This window comes from Castor canadensis, chromosome 9, assembly GCF_047511655.1.
Source record: "Castor canadensis chromosome 9, mCasCan1.hap1v2, whole genome shotgun sequence".
Taxonomy (NCBI): domain Eukaryota; kingdom Metazoa; phylum Chordata; class Mammalia; order Rodentia; family Castoridae; genus Castor; species Castor canadensis.
The window spans coordinates 23,884,178-23,903,050 of NC_133394.1; the positions used below are offsets into that span (position 1 = coordinate 23,884,178).

General features: G+C 32.5%; 1 protein-coding gene across 10 annotated transcripts in view; it reads left to right on the plus strand.

Moving 5' to 3' along the window:
• The window catches only part of Ccser1 (coiled-coil serine rich protein 1), a 1,264,311-nt gene that overhangs the window by 120,441 nt on the left and 1,124,997 nt on the right, over positions 1–18,873 (plus strand). The gene's annotated exons all lie outside the window — the stretch shown is intronic.

Below are 18,873 nucleotides of genomic sequence, written 5' to 3' on the forward strand. Positions count from 1 at the left end.
TAGCTAAATATTTAAAACTACAGTCTCCTGATAAAACACAGCTCTGATAAATATCCTAATTATTATCATAATAGAACTGACAGGACCACCATAATTCACCATAAAATTAAAATTCAAATATTTCAGGTTATATGTTTCAGCATAAAGTATTGAAACAAAGTTTTAAGTTCTAAAACAAATTAACTCAACCTCCTTCCTTCCTTCCCCCACCCTTTCATCCTTCCATCCTTCCTTCATTTTTGTCCTTAGAAAGATTGAATGTCATATGCCTTTAAAAATTCATGAAATGCTTTTTGTGCATAGTAGAAGAAACAAATAATAGCAAAATAAAAGGACCATATTGACTAGATTAGTTTTTTAAAATCTGATAATATTTAAGCATAATTAAATTTTCTTCATATTGTTTTACATCATTGTTGATTTCAAGTATGTATAGTATTTTCATCTATTTTTTAAAAATGAAGTTTTTTGTGCATTTTTAATCTAAGAAAATGTTTTCTTTTGAGAATTTATGTTAAGAATATTAATAAAGTGTGGACACAATGTTCATTTTTATTACTTGTGTTATGATGGGGGCAGAGAAGATCATACCTGGGCATGCTGCTTAAGAGTAATACAAATTATAAACATTTATAGGACACAAATGTCTTGAGACATTGGATCCAATGAATCCAAATCTGAAACATCATTTTGTGTCTAAACTCCTCACCATGTCCCACTACCTGAACACTTTGAATAAGTAAAAGTTTATCTTGGAGTAGCACTTAGCCCAAACTACAAGAAAGCACATTGGGAAAGGCCATGAGGCCTCTCTTCAGTTTGGTGAGTTCATGTTATAAGTTGTGGAAGTCATTGTATAAGAAAGAATAGAAAACTATCAGTTATTTATAGAGTCCTGGGATTAAAGAAATAGTCCACTAAAGATATATTTAATAGTCCTTTATATGTTACGTGTATTTTTGTATTAACTTTGTCGTTTTGATTGTTTGAACAGTTGTTATCACATCTGTTTTGCTGTTCACAAACTCAGAAATGAAAAGATAAAGTAGAATATTTAGGAAGTCCAATGAAAAAATGTGAAATTCATTGAGATTTTCAGAGTTTAAGACCAGAATTGGTATGAATAAGAGGTATAAACTATGGCTGAAACTCCATTTAAATGATATTTTTGTAGGTCTAGGAGATCCAAAATATTCTAACTATATGCCTTCATTGATTTCAACCACAATTTCTATTTTTTCTTCTTTAAAATGTGCACTTGATCATCTCGACCTCAGAATATTATGGTTTCTGTATTTTGAAACCATGACTGTTTTTCATACCGTGTATTATAGTAAATCACATGATACTGAATAGATCAGGTGAATTCTAATTTGCAAGTGCATGCATTTAAATATATCAAAAAGAACAGATCAAATTAAAATAATTTTAGAAGGAAATATTTGAGTTCCTTCTGGCTTTCTATAACAGAAACATTTCTATATAAAACATGCAAAGAAATTAAGACATAGCAGAAATATCAATAGCAACATAAAAGCCACATTCTATGAGCAAATGAAATTAGTAACATTACCAAATCCTTTCTCTCATTTTGTTGTACTTGGATAAAACTACTTTGTTACAAGGAATTTTTAAAATTTCTTTGTGTAGACAGAAGTTTATTGAAAGACTTTTCAAGTAGTGAGCAGATAATCTCATGATCACTTAGCAAACTAAAGTCTTGCTAATCAGTCTTGCCAACCTAAACTGAATTCAGAATGAACTTTCAAATACATAACTATGTAAGTGTGAATATATGCAATGCTTCTTCTAAGATATTGTAAATAATTTTACATATCTTGTTGTGTGCTTTGTATTTAAAAGGGGTGCAATCTCTAACCATAATGGAAATGCAATCAAAACCACACTAAGATTCCACCTCACCCCTGTTAGAATAGCCATCATCAAAAACACTACCAACAACATGTGTTGGCGAGGATGTGGGGAAAAGGGAACCCTCATACACTGCTGGTGGGAATGCAAAATTTGGAGGCTTCTAAAAAATCTAAACATATAATCCAGCAATCCCACTCCTGGGGATATACGCAAAGGAATGCAACACAGGTTACTCCAGAGGCACCTGCACACCCATGTTCGTTGCAGCACTATTCACAATAGCCAAGTTATGGAAACAACCAAGATGCCCCACTATTGACAAATGGATCAAGAAGATGTGGTATTTATACACAATGGAATTTTACTCAGCCATGAAGAAGAACGAAATCTTATCATTCGCAAGTAAATGGATGGAACTGGAGAACATCATTCTGAGCGAGGTTAGCCAGGCTCAGAAGACAAAAAATCATTTGTTCTCCCTCATACATGGACATTAGATCTAGGGCAAATACAGCAATGTGATTGGATTTGGGTCACATGACAAGGGTACAGCACATACGGGAGGTATGGGGATAGGTAGAAAATCCAAAACATGAAAGTGTTTGATGTCCCTACTCCAGAGGAACTAATACAGAAACCTTAAAGCAACAGAGGTCAATGTGAGAAGGGGATCAGGAACCAGATTAGTAAAGATTAGTTAGAGATGAATCAGCTTGGGTTGTAACACATTTGTACATGGAAGCAATGCTAGGAATCTCTCTGTATAGCTATCCTTAACTCAACTAGCAAAAATGCTTTGTCTTTCTTATTATGCTATGTCTTCTCTTCCACAAAATTAGAGATAAGGGCAGAACAGGTTCTGCCTGGAGGCCAGAGGGGGTGAGGAGAAAGGGTGTGGGAGGGGGCGGGGGGAGAAATGACTCAAACAATGTATGCACATGTGAATAAATAAATTTTAAAAATTAAACAATTTTACACTTGAAATAAAAAATAAAAGGGGTGGATAATAAAGGAGGGTAATAAATGATAGAAAAATAAAAGGAACATGTTATCAGGTAATTTTTGTTAAAATCTATTAATTTTAAGTATAAGTAATAAGAATGGTAAGAATGCCATCATCTTATTAAATAACTCAATTGATACTTTTTAATGATGCTAGTTATAAAAATGGTAGTGTCCAGTGCTAAAAATAAATGTGGTGCTCTTTCTTAAAAAATTATAAGATGGTGACATCAGATAATTAATCAAGAATAATGCCTGTGATATTGCACAACCCATCCGAACGCGAAGCTAATCCAGTTTATTAGTCGGAAAATACTTGTAGATATTGGATCTACAAGTTGGGATAACTTAGAGTATTTATTGATGAATTTCAATGACAAAATCATTTTTGTCTGTCTTCTAATATCTTTAGTGTGCTAACAGGAACATCTTGAACAGTGATTTCTGAAATTCCATTGAGAAATTTATTCTATAATGGCACTTTTCCCTTCCATTTTTGGATAGACTTAGTTAATATTCTCAGTACTTCACTTCTAGTAGCTCCACTAATTAAGTAGGATTTGAGATAAAACCTCTTTCCTAAATTGGGCATAGTGTAATCTAGTCATTCTTGGCATGTATAAAACTTAGGTGAGTATAAACCTATAATGGATGCTTGTACTCTGCTGGACGCCTGCATTGCAAAATTCTCCTGAAAAACATTGGCAGACTATATGCAAATAGTTTTCATCAGTGGAATGCTGGAATTAGAGAAGGAAATAAGGGAAAGAGTGCCATTATTATGCCAATCTATTCTGGTAGCTAATGTATGGGAGCTAAGCTAAGAGCTTATAACACCAATATTCTGGAAGAAATAATCGCATAGCAATAATGCATGCCTACATCTGAAAATATTACACAGTCTTCATTTATAGCATACATTAGTATAGGCCACAGAAATTTCAAAGAGCCAGCCACATCTAAAGATTGAGTACCAAAAACATTTTAGTCCATCCTAACCTATGGATTACACCAATCATTGGAAGTAGTCTGTAGTAAGTAGGTCGAGATTTCTTGGTGTTGGACAGTTGAACAAAGAACCGTTTCTTCTGTGTGATGGGTATATGGCTTGTGAATGCTAATCTTTGGATATTTTCTCTGCCATGGTAACCCAAGATGAGAAGCATTCTAAAAATGGTAAGAGTTAAGGATCTTTTTAAAAGTAAATCTGTATCAAGAGGACAAATACGATTCAGGAGCCTTTGTTAATAAAATATGTCATTAAAAAGAATTTGTTGAATAACACAAGGAAAAAAATAAATGCCAAGGTACTGGTAAGGGGAGAAATACAAACTAACCAATATCCTTGAAGTGTTTTCAATATCTGATTTCAAGAGCATAGGGACAGAAAGAGTAAAGTTACTATTTCAAATCTGGTGGACAAGCTATAATGATTAATGTTTTGACTTCAGAAAATATTTTCTTGGACAAATAATGGGATTACACCATGCTTTATCTCTCCCTTTCTCTAAGGGTTTTTTCCTCCCTCTTCCTCTCTTCCTTTTAATTTTCTTTTGTAAAATCTTAATGACTCTCTAAACCCACACTAAGCATTGTCACAGCTCTGATAGAACAGAGAAAAGAGAATCAGAGGACTGTGTGTTTTTGTATAACAGCTGGACACCCAATAAATTGGCCTTTTATTTTAAGAGTTGATGTCTATTATGCTTAATTGATTAGGCTCAGTAAAATGAGAAAGTAGAAGGTAGAAATTAAGAAGCTATAAATCAGAACTAACAGACTCTCTGTTTCACATGCGTATAAATTTCCCAATCATCCTTCTCTCTCATGCACTGAGTTATCAGAATATCCCCTTGCCAAGTCAGAAAATTAGAATAAGAAAGCCCAGACTCTCCTGACAAAGGAGAATGTCTTCAACCCATTAATCTAAATATTTGATCGTGATGGTTGAAGACCCATTGGAACACTTCCAACAAAAGCTCCAGAGTCATGTTTCAACCTAGATTATTATCTTAGCACTTCTATTTCTGTGGCTTTGTAAATCACATAGTCATATTACACAGATGTGTTCATTCTTAGCTAAAGTTATTTGAAATTAAGTAGGCCAAAACCACTTGAATTCATACTTATATTTAAATATACTGTACAAATTTCCAACTTATAAAAGTATTTTAAACACAGGTTCTCATATTGTTTACCAAACAAATGTAGTTGTACTGTTGATGTTAAGAATTCCTTGCATATTTTATATGTTCTAACTAGACCTGATTCAATGTACATAACCCCTTACCATGTCCAGGTTCAGACAGTGTTTTCTGCTCATTGCTGGATGAGTAAATAAAGATAAAGACATAATCATACCCAGTAAATCAGCTCATAAGAATGAATTACTGACATTCTCAAGCTTTTTTTTATCTGCTAACTTTCTTCAATATGGTGTTAAAAAGTGTAAATATCTTTGATGGCAACCAGTCCTTATAAACTATATGTAGAGATGGATCAGTTTTTTTGCATTTACAATTACTTCATAATCCTGAAATTTTAGATTTGAACATGAGCAGAATTGTATAACTGAGAAAACATTAGTTTATTCAATGAAAAAAAAAATCCCACTTCAATCACCATGGGAATACCCATGATTGACTTGCCTATTTGGCTGCCTTTCACTCTCACACATTTTGATCAGATAAAAACATTGTATTTTCTAAACTGATTTTCTAAAATGCACTAAGGATGACTGAGCAAAACATTCTGTTGTCAATAGTGCTGTCCTCAGAAACCAGTATGTGAAATCTACATTTATGCCTGCAATTTTGGAAACTAAGAACCATATGGTATCTTGGTTTTATACTTCCTGAATCAGCTTAATTGCATCTGCATACAAATTAGACTTGAGTAAATATGTTTGAGTGCTTTAAAGTTGTTGATATTTTGCTATAAACATTTTTCTCCATTTTCCCTGAAAATATTTTAACTATACTTACTTTATAAATTGTTATCATTTTATGTGAATATATATCAGATACCATATTATTTCTTTTTATGATAATAAGATAACTGCTTTGTGTGTCTAGTTTTCTTAGTGGTTATTAATGCAAAAATGATATAAAAATTCCATTCCTTTATGAACTAGTTAAACCATATGGATGTGCTTATATATTATAGGCATTCATATATTACATATATAACATATCTGATTATTATTGTTTTATTCATTTCTGTAGTGCACTGTAGAATGTTAATGGCTTTTTAACTTGTTACTAGTATTTTCAAAGCATTTTAAGTGGTTAAATAAGTGTATAAGTAGAGCTTGAGATTTGCGTGCATTAAAATGATTGATGTTTCAGATGCTTGTTTTATCTACACAGATTACTGTATCAGTGAGCTCAGTTGCAAATCTCTAGATATTACCAGTTAACAGACTGATATAGTGTGTCCTCATTAGGTTACTTAGAGGCTGCACTCTTTTCAAGCTTCTTGGATGATACTTTAGTTACATAATTCATAGAAACCTTCATGGGTCACTGTATTTCATGGAGTCAGATTAAGATTCATTACTTTGTTCAATCCACTCTTAGGTTTTACTAATGTTGGTAAGAATTGTCTAACCAGAATAAAGGGATAGGTGAGCACTAAGTGATCAAAGTTACATCAAAGCATTTGCTATAAGGAAATAAAATGATTGTCATGCAGCATTACTAGAGAGTGGCTTCCTCCTGCTTTGAAAATAATGGCTTTGTTCTACTTAGATATTTATTTCTTCCCTACGACCTACTGTATGGAACAATAGTGGACCATGGTCAAGAGATAACATGGTATTCTACTCACGTTATATTTGAAGTAAACTTCTTAGTGAATCATGTTTTTTTAATAGAAACCTTGGTATTTTGTGATTTAAAAGTATCCCATTAGTGTGGTTTAATAGTGGATTCCAAAACACTATTTTCAATAATTATGTGATATTATATACCACTAAGAATTCTGTTAAATAGCATGTTTAATACTCAGGTTAAATCCTTTTCATCTTTGATTTGTGATTGCATTGTTTTGAAAAAAGGCAATAGATTGTAAGTTATAATTAAATTTCAATAAAGCAGAATGATATTTTGGCTCATTAAAAATAATTTATAGAAATCTTTGAACAGTTTGTGCACTTTATTTTTATTTTTCTTAGTTTGTATCCTTTACACAGTACCTTAACAGATGTTGTCTTTATCATCAATTTTCACCCCATTGGTGTAGACCAACATAAATAAAGGAAGTAGCTGAAAATTTAAAAACTTTCTCATGCAAGGTAAAAATTTTCAACTTTAACTTATATTCAATGAATATTTATTGAGTATAAAGTGGAGAATCGTACATGAAATATAGAAGAATTAAAGAGTTAAACATAAAAATATTTGAGGAAATAATATGTTAATTTTCACCATATGTTAGAAAAGGCAGAACTTCTCAAAACATAACGCATTGAGAAATTATAAAAGATGGGAATGGTATTTCAGGTTACATAAAAATAAAGCACAAAAAGTGTTTAATTATCAAAAATAAATAGGAAAATATATGTGACCAAGAGCTATATACTTAATATGTAAAGACAACTAACAAATTAATAAGGGAAAAAGGAAAGCCTCAAAGAAAAGTGGTCAAAGAACATTGGTAAATGGTTAGAAGTGTGACTCAAGTATTAGAGCACCTGCTTTGCAAGTGCAAACCCCCATACTGCAAAAAAAAAAAGAAAGAAAAAAAAGAAAATTCATTTTTTTCTTTGCATGGCTCTTTGTCATTATAAATACAATTATTATTTTTTAAATTTCAAATTTTCAATTAATATAAATATTGTGAAAGAGATCTAATGTCTAGGTTCTCAGTTTGCTTTATTCATTATCAACTGAAAAGGTGATTTTTTTTTCATAAATTGCAAACTACAATAAACAGCACCTAAATGTTCCAAGGCTCATGTTTTTAAAGGGCTTGAAGAAACTAAGAAATTACTGATGAGAAAATTTGCAACATTTTGTAGTGGAATAGAAACAACTCTCTTTTTGAATTAGAAATTATTGCATTCTTTTTTTTATTTAAAGTTTTTAAAATTTCTTTTATTCATATGTGCATGCAATGTTTGGGTCATTTCTCCTCCCTTCCCGCCCCCCTCTGTTTCCCTCCGCCCCCTCCCTTTATCCCCCCCACTACCTCAATACCAGGCAGAAACTATTTTGCCCTTATCTCTAATTTTGTTGAAGAGAGAGTATAAGCAATAATAGGAAGGACCAAGGGTTTTTGCTAGTTGAGATAAGGATAGCTATATAGGGAGTTTACTTACATTGCTTTCCTGTACATATGTGTTACATTCTAAATTAATTCTTCTTGGACTGACCTTTTCTCTAATTCCTGGTCCCCTTCTCCTATTGACCTCTGTCGCTTTAAAGTTTCTGCATTCGTTCCTTTGCATTGAGGACATCAAATGCTATCTTGTTTTTTGGGTGTCTTACCTATCCTCATATCTCCTTTGTGTGCTCTCTCATTCTTAACTAACAAGCAATTACCCTGCTTAACTCCAGCATCACCTAGGGTCTGGGCATCAGTAGATTGATGGATGTGAATACTTCTGTGGACATGACCCAATAATTTAAACTTTTTAAAAAACTTTTGTCTTTCCTTCTTTCATTTTTTTTTAAAGACAGGGTCTCATATATCCCAGGTTGACCTCAAATTTCTTATGCTCTTTCTTCAGCCTCCCTCATTCTGGGATTACAGGTTTGTGCTACCATGCACCATGCCCAGCAAGAATTTGCACTTCTAATGGTTTCCCAGATGCCGCTGTTACTGAGTAGGCCACCATGATTTGAGAACCACTGGCTTTGATGAACAGTCAGGTCCAGTGCTTTACAGGTGCTACACTCCATGATCAAGAGAATCAGGTGACAGTCAAAAGAGAAAAGCATTGTCATCAGTGACTGCCTGAAAGAGAACACCCCCTTTTCAGCGGATGTTTGTTACATCAATGATCTCAATCCCTTAGAACCTTAAAACCAAGATGAAAACTGTCTTGTCTCAGATCTTAAGTCTTAGCTACCTCCTTTATTGAGCGCTCCCTCCTGTCCTGTGCAAGATTTTATTCTCAGAACCATAAGTGAATTTGGACTTTATTTCCTTTTATTAGTTTAATTAGTTAATGAATTTTTTAAAGAAAGTGAACATGTATATATTTATTTTTCTTTTCCCTTAGGTCTGGTAGAAATCCTCCATTTACTAGATTTTTATTCATGTGTTGAGCAATTTACTTATAAACAGGTTTTATATTCTTGGCAAATGTTTGTCATGTCAGTACTTTTTGGAAACTTCAATGTGTGGCTTGCCTTCATAACCTGATTCCTTAAAATGTTACCTAGAGGTGTTGTTACTCTGCCTACACAACCTTTAGTGAATCAGTCATTTCAGAATGGGAGAAAGATGTCGTGAGGGCAAATCACATAGTATGGTTAGACACATTTGCCTCTGGTCAGTGCTACCATAGTGTGTTGCTGCTGCAATTTACTTAATGGAACCCTAGTGACCTGAATGAGTTTCTAGGCTTTAGAACAACTTCTTTGATTACCAAGAAGAGATTTACACATAGCAGTTTGGTCCAACTTATAATATTGATCATATAGCCATTGGGCTGAAATCCAAAACATCACTTAGAATTCTTCCATTAATAAAAATCTCCCAAACTGGATCAGCCAAAACCAGAGGCATTTAATACTATCAAATTATTGTTTAAGAGTAGAATGTATTGGCTACTTTTATGATGGTATGTAAGTTTGCTAGTTTAACAATAAATGAATGGAACTCCCCATATTTTATACTAGGAGAAATCTTAAATTTCTCTTTAAGAAACAGTATGCAGATGTTAAAACTTTCATGAAAAGTTGATCATATGTGTCAAATCATTTATAAAGATACATCGTATGTCTCAATGATGTAAAAAATTCTTAAAAAGAGTAGACCTGTTCACTGCTTTGCATTATTTGCATGTTACCTGAGACTTACGAAAGTTAATGCATGGAATCATGCAAAATGAGGACATGCTAGCCTATGTTCCAGACATGTTTCAGTTAACATAATGCCCTGTTAAGAAAAGTATCCTTGCATTTAAAAATAAATACATCACACTGATGGAATTAGGTGCTTTTTATTGTTATATTTTTCTGTATACCCCATTTTCATGAAATTTTCTAGTTTTGAGATTAAGAATGAATTCATTTTTAAAGGGTGTGCTATATGTTAGAACATTTTGCTTTCAATATGAAAAAGACCTGTGAGTCAGTATTTAATCATAATTTAAGTCTTTGGGTATATTTTTCACTAATTTTTTCCATGTTGATTTTACCATTGTGACAGTCATTTTAAAAGTATATATATATTTTTTTTAAAAAAAGCAGAAAAAAACACTAAAAGTTTTCTTTGATTATTCTTTTTCCTTTCATTCTGTCCATCAGCAATTCTTATTGATGCACTTGCCAAGATAACCAAGTTTGTTATGTTATCTGTGCCATGACTGTCCAAGCCACACCATCACCTTCTCTTCTTTGGATTATCGAAATAGCTTCCTAACTGACTGCTGTTCTTATAATCCATCCTCTGAAAAGAGACTGTCCCTCGAATTTAGCTTTCTTATTGGTTTTTCCTAACTGTACAGGTAAAATTCAAATATATGGCATGATCTGTTGAGGTCCTACAGGATCTGCTCCTCTGTCAACCTTCCTGACCTGCATCATTTCATCACTAACTTTATCACTTGAATGGATCAGTCAACCCCAGGGACTTTGTACTTGATTTTGTCTCTGCTAGAAGTACATTTCCCACTGGTTTTCATTCAGTTCAAATATTACCACCACCATACTTGCCCTCTTCACTTTTTATCTCATTATTGTGATTATTTATCATATTGCCTGTATCACTGTCAGAGGTCATGTAACATGTTTTTTAAAATTGATTTACTGCTGTACATTGTGGAATTTACAAAAGTTCTTACAATGTATCAAATATATCATAGTTGAATTCACCATCTCCATTGCTTTCCTTTATTTTGCTTTTGAGAGTTAGATTATGTTATCACACATTTGCATGTGTTTTCCTTAATTCAAATGAGCTAACTATGTAGCTGACATTATTAATGAAATACATTTAAAGAACATATGAAGTATGAACATGCCAGAAATATACATACTTCTGCCATATTTAAGATCATGAAAATTTGTTGTGACTTTCATATGTTTTAGGGATAATATAGGTTTTACAGTTGTTTTATTTAAAAAGTTCAAAATTGTCATGTGAGATTTCAAAAACATGAAAGTTTTCAAAATATCTCAGTACAAAATACCTTTGAGTTAGAAAAAACTCAAAAAAGAGTTTGTCATCACATAAAATGATCAGATGGCTCTATTTTTCCTCATTTGTAGACTAATGGTACCATTCTTTACCCTAAGGATTTGTGCTGGGATATTATCTCACTATTCAAAACCTCACTATCTCAACTTGTACCTTATATAGAAGCAAATGAGCCTAACCTAATACATTTCTGGAAAAGGTGCTGCTTGCAAAGTTTTCCATGCTCAAAGACTCAAATTCCTGACTGAAGTGGAAAGAATGCATTGGATTCACTTTGCATAATTTTATAGTTATAAAAATGGCTAAATTTATTGTGTGCATCCTTGTTCTACACTCTTTACTAATTTTATCCTCAAAATAGTTAACTGATACTATAAGCACTATTTATTGTCTCCATTTCATACATAGTGAAACTGAGGCTTAGAGTGAGTTAAAGTAGTCTATCCAAAGTTAACAAGTCCAGAAATCAAAAAATGTGACTCCAGAATTTTTAATCCATATATTATACAGGAAAAAATTTAAAATATTAAGTTGAGAAGAAGCTAAATTACTGAGATAGCACTGACCTCACCCTGTAGTTGTCCCTTTGTATTATTAAACACTTATATATGTATATATATATATTATATAAATATGTGTATATATAGTTACAATAGCAGTACATGGTTTTTCCACAGCAAAACAGACAAGGCCCCTTTCAGATTCCCTTTCCATTTCTGTGGGACCCTTCTGTTTGTTGTATGATACCTTTCTCCTTTCTGCCTAAGCTATGATGTCTGTCTCTTTCGTTGAAGTTTTTTACGAATCACAAAGTGTTCTCAGATCTTACTGTTAGTCAGCTTTCTGTCACTGGGACAAAATACCAGAGGAAATCAAGGAATAGCTTTACTTTGCTTTCAGAGGTCTCAGTCCATCATCTCTTGTCTGTGTTGCTGTTAGGCTTGTTGTGAGGCAGAAGACCATGTTAGGGAGACTATGGTGAAGCGAGGCAGCTCAGCTCATGGCAGACAGGAGACAAGAAAGCAAAAGTAGGGGTTCAGGGGTGAGATATATCTTTCATAGGAATGCCCCCGGTGACCTACTTTCTCTAACTAGCCTCCACCCTCTAAGAGCCAAGGCTAGTCAGCGCATGATCCAATTACTTCTCGAGACCTCTCCTCTGAATATTGCTGCACTGGGGAGCAAGCCTTCAACGCATGAGTCTTCCAGGGACATCTCACATTTAACCAGTGCCTGCTTACATGTGTGTTTAGTGTTCAGTCTTAGACATGAGACTTTAGCCTAGGGAAGTCTGTAGGGTGGTACAACATTCTCTCTCTTTCTGCTAGTAGTTGCATTTGTTCTTGCCAAATAATATTCCTTGTGAACTATTAGTGATTGGAGAGTCATTTAGAACTCCTCTTGATGATTACCTGGCAATGGATCTCTCACTGGAATTCCAACTTGGAATATTGTGTATATTATATATTACTAAACATACGATAGTCACATTTATCATGTTTACAGTGACGTTCATCTCATTCACAATAAAATTCTTTATGCAGTAACTTCACATTAACTTCCAATTAAACATTCCTAGTACAGTTGTAGCATTAAGAATATTATTGTGTAGCAGTATATTATTGTTGCTATTGTATAGATGATAGCAAGATCTGTTTTGTACACTAAGACAGAGTTATATAATTTAAATTTTTGTTTTCAGCTTCATCAAGGCCTGATTCAAATCTAGTTTTACCTCTCTAGCCCAAAATTTGTTTATTTACCTGGTAAGAATTATAGTGATCTGGAAACTTGTTAGGAGAATTAGAATAAGAAATTTATGTATTCTTTAAATATGAGGTAACTTACTCTACTGAAGTTGTGAAAACAGCATAATGAAACCCACTAAAAACTACCAAGAGTAGAGGAGGAAGAAAGAGTTAAGAAACAGTAATAAAAATGAGGAAAGCTTGAGATATAAATTATATGCATGTATGTAAATGTCACAGTGAAACTTCTTTGTACAATTAATTTATGCTAATAAAAACTTAAAAAGAAAGCCACGAAGTGGAAAGAAAAGAAAGCAGATTATGTGAATGTAGTTCCTTAAAACAAAATTTTATTTGAAGCTATAAAAATTGGAACAAGATTCAGTTGTGAGGATATAAAAGATACATAAGTATCTGATAGCAAGAATGTTTTGTTTAAAATAAGGGCATGTCTCTTGTATGCCTTTGCTGTTGTTTGATTGGATTAGATTTAATTCCATTAGCAAGAGTATTGTGTTCTGTAAATGTTGGCACACTCACTATTTGTATGTCTTTGAATGAAATACTTAGCGAGTCTCAGTTTCCATTTCTTCATCAACAAAAAGAATCCCTCTTTGTGAGTATGAAATTCTATGAAATACTTGTTCATTAAGGCAAACTGCTTAGATATTTCAAGTGACAAAATCCCCATCTAGTGGCAGTGCAAGTCAGGCACATCATCCTTGCTATTCTTTCACATAAACACAAGTCCTTCCCTCATGAATTCTTTCCTGCTGATTATGTTAACATTACGTTACTCTGAATAAGTGAAACAGCACCCAGTCATTCCTTATATGACCTTTCATGCAGGCCCATCAGAGAACAATAGTTGCAGGAAGAAAATGTATTGAATTTACAAACAAAGTTTGAAGATTTTTTTAAAGGAAAGAAATGAGCTGAGTGCATCATAGGTCCCTTGTTAAAATCTATGTTATGCATTCCTCTAAAATAAATAAATTTTAAAATCAAAGAACAGTACAGGTAATAAGATATATTTAATTCAATCTACATTAAAATAAATTTCTTTATTTGCTTGAGTCTGTTAATTACTGATAGAACGTCGGGCATCTCTTGGGCTGGTGGTTTAGTGGTAGAGTTGCTTGCCTAGCAAGTGCAAGGCCTTGACATAGCCTGAAGTTCAAATTCAATACATGTGCATTTATTTATTCATATTTATTTATTTAATTTTATGGGTTTTTTTTTCAATTTTTAGGGCAGCATAACCTTGCCTGTCTCTTCTAAACAATTTTTATTATTAACATAAATTAGTTGTACAGGGGGATACATTGTGACATTTACATAAGTGCTTACAATAGATCTTAATTAGATTCACTCCTATCTTTCTCATCTCCCCTCCTTCATTCTTAGAACAATTTCAGCAGGTTTCACTGTATAATTCTTATACATGTACAAGTACATGAACCACAGTTGCCCTCCTTCATCTTCTCTTTTTATCTCCTGCCTCCTATGGGTACCCTCCTACAGATAGGACCTGTTTTACCTTCCTGTCTTTAATTTTTTTAAGTGCCTATTGATTGTTCAAAGGGTTTCACCTTGGTATTTCACACGTGTGTATATGGTGCTTTACTTAGTTTAACCCCCTGTTACTTAACTCTTTCTGTATCGCCCTGCTCCCCTATTCTTCAACAGCTTACGGTACATTTCATTATACTGTCTTCATACACAGATGCAATGTTTTTCAATATTATTCGCTATCATTCTTTTTCCTCTCCCATCTCCCTGTAGTCCCCTTGAACAGACCCACTGTTAAAATCATATTCTCCTCTCTCTCTGTCTACACACACACACACACACACACACACACAAAATCACATATGAATTTATAAAATGCATGCATCTTCCAGGCCTAACTTCCACATATGAGGAAAACCATACAATCTTTGTCCTTCCATACCTGGCTTACTTCTCTCAACATAATGAACAAGTTCCATGCATTTACCTGCAAACAACATAATTTCATTTTTCTTTATGGTTGAATAATGATCCATTTTGTGTGTGTGTGTGTGTGTACAATCACATTTTCTTCATCTGTCATTGGGTAATTAGTTGTAGGGGAGAGTCTTACTCTGTACCTAGGCTGGTCTTCCCAAGTTCTGGGATTACAGATGTGAGCAACTATGCCTAGACAGACAGTCTTTTAGTAAATTAGAGGGATTCATAGAATTTGTCTAATCATTCTGTAATGTCATGAATGGAGAAATGGAATCCAAGAAAAATGTTATCCACAAATATCTTGTGAAACAGTGTCATTGATGAATGTGATTATTACATGTTGAATTGAAGACAACACAAAAAAAAGTCCAAGATCTTGCTTCAAAAATCATTTTAATAGAATTGGTGCTCATTGTCAGTTCATGATTGAATGGAAAATACTGTGTTCTTTAACACACTACACAACTAGAACAGTGTTTGTGCAAGAGCAAAGATGCAGTGCTCTGTGGATACTCATTTCTCTTTTCCTTTCACCAGCCCAATGCTGACTTTCAGATATATCGGTCTAACATTTATAATTTGCATTTGTGCTGGAGCGTGCATTGAAAGTGTTAGATTCTATATTACTGCTAATGTTGATTTGTATTGTCAGGTATCTGTGTTACTGACATATACACTGAGAAATATACATGCACACAAGATTATAAATGTTCAGAATGGCCACTGTTTTATTTAATCACCTAAAATGTATTCTAATTTGTGTTTTAAAATTCTTTTCCACAGAGTTTTGTATTATGCTACATTCATAAAATTTTCTTTTTTAATGTATATTTTTGTCTGTGGCCGCTAGCTGTTCTATGTAATATATTAAGAAAATAAAAAGTAAAGTAACAAACATATACACTTATAATCAAATATGGTGCCATACTTATTCATCATTTACACCAATGTTTCCTACAAAGCTGTGCAATTTACCTAAGGTATTGTGTTGTTCCAGAATCAAGAAGAAACTATTAGAAAATAAATGATAAATCTGAATTGATACATGTAAATCAGAATTTTCCTTAAACTATAACTACTGGCAAAGGATGTGATGAGGTGAGAGGCCTTGAATTTAAACCCAAATGGCACCTAAATAAATGAGTAAATAAATTTTTTAAATTAAAGAATATTTAAAACATAACTCCTATACATATTTATAAGTGAAAAACTAAATAAACCTCTTTAGTGCTCTATTTTTCCCAATTTTAAAGAGTTGCAGTGTTCCTTTAACTTAAAAGACAATTTGTTTTTATTAGACACTAATTGCTTTAAAAGACTCAAAGATTTATATTGAAAATATATTTTGATACAATTAGTTTTCATTTAAAGACTTTGTGGTGTTTTTTATACAATTAAATGCCCAATAAATCTTTAAATTGATTTTGACAGTTACAATAAATTTGACTCTTTGTCAAAAAGGAAGATCTCTTCTGCCCTCTGCTGACACTTATATGCAACTGCAGGTTTTTTATTCATTTAGTAAAAAAAATAAAAATTTAAGGTAGATCCATTATTTTAAAATATAATAAACAAATGAATCATCACTGTTATCTATAATAAGCATGCATTATAGATATATATTCATTACTTAAATTACACAAACATGAACTGACAGCTCATTAGCTCACTTTCCTGGGAAAAACCAGTTAACATGGCATCAACTTATTTTAACTAAAAAAAGTAATAATACCAAGTGCTTTTAAATCATAACATTTCTCACATCAGTTAGAATACATTAAATAATCTGTGGTTGTTTAGTAAAATGCTTGTGAATTATTTTTGTTTGACCTATCCCTGATAACATTCTAGATGAATTGTCAAGTGACAAAAAAAAGGAAGTAGCTTGCAACAGGGAAACTAAATAGAATTTGAACTGTGAGAAAAGTAAATCTCAATGTATAAACAGACTCAATGTGGATTGGAAGTGAGTCACATAAATATAAGTTTTATTGTTAAAATATAGGTGAGAAAATATATTTACATTGTCATAAGTTTCTTAGCACTTTCATATTTTTCACTTAAACATTTTGTTAAAATATAAAAATTTGAAGACATTTTATCCCACAGGCAGCCACTATTATTCATTTTCATGTATCCTGCACATTCCTCCACCAGGTTTCATAGGCATATGTATATAGCCTTACACATTATGTAAGTTTCGATAGGCTATAATTTTATACTTGACTAATTTATTTTGGGGTTTTATTTAAAAGGAATTTATGAACTTTTTTTATTGTTAAACTTCATAATACATATAACATTAATGTCCCCATGGATGACAACACTCAATGCTAAGACCCACTTTAAGGAAAACTGCTGCTAACACTTTGAAGTAAGTCCTTCCGGACCTTTTCCTTGTATTTACACACGTGATTCTGCAGAGTATTTACCACTACTTTGTATAAATATTATTTTAGAAAATACATGAAGTTGACATGAACTATGCAACATACCATTTAACAATTTGGTTTATGAGCAAATGTCTTAGAAATTCATTGTATGTTGATTCATACCTTTCACTTTATCTAGGTTTTGTTTTACTGTGTTTATTTATTTTATTTTTTTTTTTTAGGATTGACATGTGTTTTTTTTTTTTTCTGTCTGTGTTTTAAGAAGTTGTGTTTTTTTTTTTCATTTTTCTTTTTGTTTTACTGTGTTTAGAATTGATATACTATATTATATTTTACAAATTCTTTATTTGGGCAAATAAGTTAATGGAATAAATGGACATTTATATTATTTTAAGTTTTCACTACCATAAATCTTTCCTGAATGTCCCTATACATGGTGGTTTGTGTAGATCTGTGAGTATTGTCTTAGTATTTGCAGAGAAGTGAACTGTTTTTCTAATTTCGTATTTTGATAAATAATTAAAATGACTTTTGGAAGTTGGACTTCTTCACAAGTGTCATAAGTACTACTTCATTCACAAAAGTTGATATTATTATGTTTTTAAATGTTTGGGTAAAAATAGTAACTTGCTCTGATTTTTCTCCATTAATAACAGGTTGAAAATCTGTTTACAACTTTATTAGTGATTTTTGTTTCCTCTTCTGTGACCTTCCTGTTTATATTCTTGGTTGACTTTTATCCTTTGTGTTTTCTGTTTCTTGCTATCTTATTGGAGTTTCTTCTGCATTCCTTGATTACTAAAGAATTTGAATATCTTTTCTTATATTCATCAGTGATTTGTGTTTCTTCTGGAAAAGGCTTTTTCATATTCCTTGCTCATTTATTTTTCCTTTAAGATTGTTTTATTTCTTACTGATATTCGGGAATTCTTTATATATTCCTTCCAGGTATTGGTTCTTTGCTGGTTATACATGTTTCAAATATATTTTGCTGTTTCTTAAAGAAGTTGACTGTGACTGACTGGCAGTGGATCCCAAAGATGAGTCCTGGTCTCGGTAGCAGTGAGTCTGCAGAGTTTACTCTCTTCAGAGTTGCGTATTTGTTATATGACCATTGTCATCACTTAACAAACTAATCACATTCACCTTGGACATGACTCTGAGACAGTCTTTGAATACTGAAAATACTGTCTGTTCTTTTACCATTGTCTGAACAATTTTGTTGATAGTGAATGAAGTAATTGATAGTTATACCATCATGGATAGTCTAGAGAAAAACCAACATGGTTAGATATTTGGTGTCAAAAACAAGGCATGGGTAAATGTAATTATAGGTTGAGCTTCCCTAATCTAAAAATATCAAATGCTCCAATATTTGTAGTATTTTGAGTAGTTACATGGCACCATATTGGAAAATTCCATATCTCACCTTATATGGCAGGTCACAGTCAAGACACAAGTATGCTAGAAATAAAATAGAAAATTACCTGCAG